At 46.7% G+C, this 4,932-nt stretch overlaps 1 pseudogene; it reads left to right on the plus strand.

Moving 5' to 3' along the window:
- LOC148253350 (5S ribosomal RNA) lies at nucleotides 1–118 on the plus strand (annotated as a pseudogene).
- The last annotated feature ends 4,814 nt before the right edge of the window (nucleotides 119–4,932 follow it).

The following is a 4,932-nucleotide window of genomic DNA, read 5'->3' on the forward strand; positions in this document are numbered from 1 at the left end:
GTGTGTGATCATACCAGCACTAATGCATCGGATCCCATCGAACTTCATAGTTAATCGTGCTTGGGCGAGAATAGTACTAAGATGGGTGATCTCCTAGGAAGTTCTCATGTTGCACCCTTCTTTTTGCAAATGGGGGATTAAATCTAGGCCGTCCATCGCAATGCAATCTGGGCCGTCCGTGCCTGATTGAATCTGGGCCGTCCGTGCGTGTGAATCTGGGCCGTCCCTGCGCACGTTTGATCTGGGCCGTCTGTGCGTGCGGGAACGGATCTGGGCCGTCCGATCGCGCGCACGCGGATCGCCAACGTGGCCCGTCCCCTGGTCAGCGTTTCCTTACCACGCGGCGTGTCCTGGTTGGCCGGGGCTACTAACCAGGCCTCTGACGTGGCTGCTGACATAGGTGCTGACGTGGCATAACTTTTCTAAATTGCGTTTTGACCCCTAGTTTTTGATTTTCCTTTCAAAAACACCCCCAGAATCTAAATTTTCACCCATTTTTTCCAAAATCAATTTCAATTAAATTCAGATAATATTTTTATCCAATTTTATCATTATTATTATTTTTATTTTCATGAAATTAAATTAAATTAAATCAAATTAAATTAATTAAAAATCTAAAAAATTCAAATAATTAAAAAATAAAAATAATAACACTTGGGTGTTACAACTCTCCCCTCTTTAAGAAATTTGGTCCCCGAAATTTGCTTCTTACTCTTGGAAAAACAAATGGGGATACTGGGCTCTAAATTCTGATTCTAGCTCCCAAGTAACCTCCCTGGGCGTGTGGTTCTGCCACACGACCTTTACAAATGATATTTTCCGGTTGCGGAGTATTCTGCTCTTTCGGTCCGTGATACTGACTGGTACTTCTTTATAAGACAAGTCCTCTTGGAGTGGAAGCGGTTCATGAGCCAAGACATGAGAAGGGTTCGGGTTGTACTTACGTAGCATGGATACGTGGAACACGTTGTGGACTCTGGAGAGCTCTGGAGGCAGTGCTAGTCTGTAGGCAGCAGTACCAATCCTGTCTAAGATTTCAAAGGGTCTAATATATCGGGCGTTTAATTTTTCTCTCTTACCGAACCTACTAATTCCCTTGAAATGAGTGACCTTAAGGAATACTCGGTCGCCTTTCTCAAACGCTAGGTCTCTCCTCCGGGTATCTGCATAACTCTTCTGCCTACTCTGAGCTGTCTGAATGTTCTATCTTGGACGTGGTCTCCTCTACCAACTCCGAGCCGAACAATCTTCTATCGGCCACTTCCTCCCAATAAATCGGTGATCTGCACGGGTGCCCATATAACGCCTCATATGGAGCCATGCCGATGCTTGCTTGGTAGCTGTTGTTGTAGGCAAACTCTATCAGGGGTAGATGGTCATCCCAATGGCCCCCGGAGTCAAAGACACATGCTCAGAGCATATCCTCAAGCGTACGAATTGTCCTTTCTGATTGTCCATCAGTCTGGGGATGGAAGACAGTACTAAGAGACAACTTTGTTCCCATAGCTTGCTGGAAGCTACTCCAAAACTGAGAAGTGAACTTGGGATCCCTGTCGGATACTACTGTCACTGGAACCCCATGCAATCTGACTATCTCCTGGATATACATCCTTGCCAACTTGTCCATTGAATCGGTCATCCTGATGACTAGGAAGTGGGAAGACTTGGTAAGTCGGTCAACGATTACCCATATGGCATCATGTCCTGAACGTGCCTTGGGTAGCCCTGATACGAAGTCCATGGTGATATGTTCCTACTTCCACTCCGGGATCGGTAAAGGCTGAAGTAACCCACCTGGGCGCTGATGCTCTGCCTTGACCTACTGACATACCAAGCATTTAGATACAAAGTCGGCTATGTCTCTCTTCATCCCATCCCACCAAAACTGGGGTTGCTTGCTTTGGTACATTTTGGTGCTTCCTGGATGCATGACAAACTTCGAGCTATGGGACTCCATCATGATGTCCCTTTTTAACTTACTGTCATATGGGACACACACCCTGTCTTGGAAACGAAGTAATCCATCGGCAGAGATTTGGAATTCTGAGCTCCTTCCCTGTTCTGCATCCTTCTTGCGGGCTACTAGGGCGGGGTCAACTGTCTGGGCTTCCCTTATTCTTTGGATTAACTCGGGCTGGACTGTTAGGTGGTCCAAACATGTGACTCTCCTCAAATCATGAAGTCGAACCTGTTGCGTGGCCCCAGTTGGTCTGCATTCTGAAACCATCAAATGGGCTAAGATACCTGCACTTTTCCTGCTGAGGGCATCTGCTACCACTTTGCCCTTACCCAGATGGTATAAGATGTCACAATCCTAGTCCTTAAGGAGTTCCATCCACCTTCTCTGACGGATGTTGAGATCCTTCTGAGTGAATATGTGTTTCAAATTCTTGTGATCAGTATAGATCTGAAAGGTCTCTCCGTACAAATAATGGCGCTAGGTTTTCAAGGCGTGAATGATTGCGGCAAGCTCCAAGTCATGGGTGGGATAGTTCTTCTCATGATTCTTTAACTGTTCGGACCCGTATGCTATAACCTTTCCATGCTGTATTAGGACATAACCCAGGCCCAGATAGGAGGCATCACTATAAACTGTATATCCTCCCGATCCACTCGGTAAAGCCAGCACGGGTGCAGTGGTCAGCCGCTTCTTTAATTCTGAAAAAACTTCTTTCGCAGTCTTCCTTCCACTCAAACTTGGCATTCTTCTTTGTGAGTCGGGTTAAAAAAGCTGCTAGACTGGAGAATCCTTCAACGAACCTGCGGTAATAACCTGCCATTCCCAGGAAGCTACAGATTTCCTTAACTGATGTCAGCTTCTCCCAGCCAAGTACCGCTTCTACCTTTTCGGGATTCACTGATACCCTTCATTCGATATGATGTGTCCTAGGAAGGCGGTCTGCTCAAGCCAGAATCCACACTTACTCAACTTCGCATATAATCTCTTGTTTCTAAGGACCTACAAAAGTTGGGCAAGATGGTGAGCATGTTCTTCTCTGCTTTTTGAGTAGACTAAGATATCATCGATGAACACGATGACAAATTGATCCAAGAACTCTCTGAAGACCCTGTTCATCAGATCCATAAAGATTGCCGGGGCATTGGTTAGCCCAAATGGCATGACCAGGAACTCATAGTGTCCGTACTTGGTTCGGAAGGCCGTCTTGGGGATGTCTTTTGTTCATATCTTCACCTTATGGTAACCTGATCATATGTCTATTTTAGAGAAGACCTGTGCATCCTGCAGCTGATCAAAGAGGTCATCAATCTGGGGAAGGGGATACTTATTTTTGACCGTAACCTTGTTCAATCCTCTGTAATCAATGCACAGTCTCAACGTTCCATCTCCCTTCCTTGTAAGAGTGACTCCAGCACCCCAAGGGGACACACTGTGTCTAATAAAACCACTGTCTTGCAATTCAGTGATCTGTTTCCTCAGCTCTTCCATCTCAATGCGGCTCATGCGGTAAGGAGCAACCGAAATGGGCTGGGTACCTGGCTGTAGTTCTATAGTGAACTCGACTTCTTTATCCACCGGCAGACCGGGTAGTTCATCTGAAAACACATCTGGGAAGTCTCGGACTACCGGAATCTCTTGAATACAAATTTCCTTCTTGGGCTTGCCTAGTCAGAGAAAACAGCAAGATTAAGGCACTAAAAGTTAAGAAAACTTGCTATCAAGGAATACGTACTGAATAATTTTATTAATTTGTAAATGGCTCCTCGTTAGGAGGATTAAATATAACTTTCTTGTTAAAGTAATCTATGGTGGTGTGATACGCCGCTAGCCAATCCATTCCTAAGATTACATCAAAATCCCCCGTGTCTAACCCTATCAGGTCTACACTCAGTTTCTTATTTGCTATCTCCACGGCACAAGCCCTATAGATAGCTTCCCCTAGTAGTGTTTCACCCCCGGCAGTAGACACAAACAACAATGATTCAAGTTTATCAGGTGATACATTACTTTTGGAAGCAAAAGCATGTGAAACAAAAGAGTGCGATGCACCAGTGTTAAATAAAACATGAGCAATATGGTCACAGATAATATACATACCCTGTACTATATCTAGGTCAGCGTCAGCATCCTGCTGGGTAAGGTTGTAAGCTCTGCCCTAGATAGGAGGCCTTCCTTTATTCTGGTTCCTTGGGCATTCTCTGGCATAATGCTGGGCACTGCCACAAATGCGACAAGTGTTGTTGAGGCGGTAGCAGGGTCGGTCCCCGTGATCTCTGCCGCAGTGCTGATAGATTGTCCCACGTGTTGCCCCTGGAGCCTGAAGAAGGACCTGGATGGCTGGTCTGGGCCTCTTATTTAGTTAGGCAAGCGCAGTAGGTGCTGGCCTGCGGAACGGAGTTGAGGGTCGGGAACTCCCTCCTGGCTGAGGACGGGTGCTGAAGCTTCTTTCCACGATCTGTGCCTTTGCTAGGACTGCTGAATATGTCTTGAGCTCCAGTACTAAAAAGTGTTGCCTATTTCTGGGCGAAGACCCGATTGGAATCTCCTAGCCTTTCGGCCCTCATCCATCAATGTCTCCGGGGAGTATCGGCCCAGCTCTAAGAACTTACGAGCATACTCTGATACTGTCATGTTTTCTTGAACCAGTTGAACAAACTCCGTTTCCTTTAGGTGTTGGATGTGCTCAGGGAGATACTCCGCATGCATGGCCGCTAGGAACTGCTCCCAAGTGACTGGTGTAGGCAGGGTGGTCTGCTTGAGCTCCCACCAACGTCCTGCTTCCCTTACCAGCATGTAGGAAGCAAGGGTAGCTCTCTGCTCAGGAACTACTCCCAAGATCCTGAAAGCTCTCTCAGTCTTCGCCAGCCAGTACTGGGCCTTTTCAAAAGAGGATCCCCCTGCAAAGGTGGAGGGGTTCAGTTTTCTGTACCTCTCTATGTAGCCCGGGTCGATCAAGGAAGGAGCGAGGTCCC

The sequence above is a fragment of the Carica papaya genome, chromosome 6 (genome assembly GCF_054855325.1).
Source record: "Carica papaya isolate Zhongbai chromosome 6, ASM5485532v1, whole genome shotgun sequence".
Classification (NCBI taxonomy): Eukaryota; Viridiplantae; Streptophyta; class Magnoliopsida; order Brassicales; family Caricaceae; genus Carica; species Carica papaya.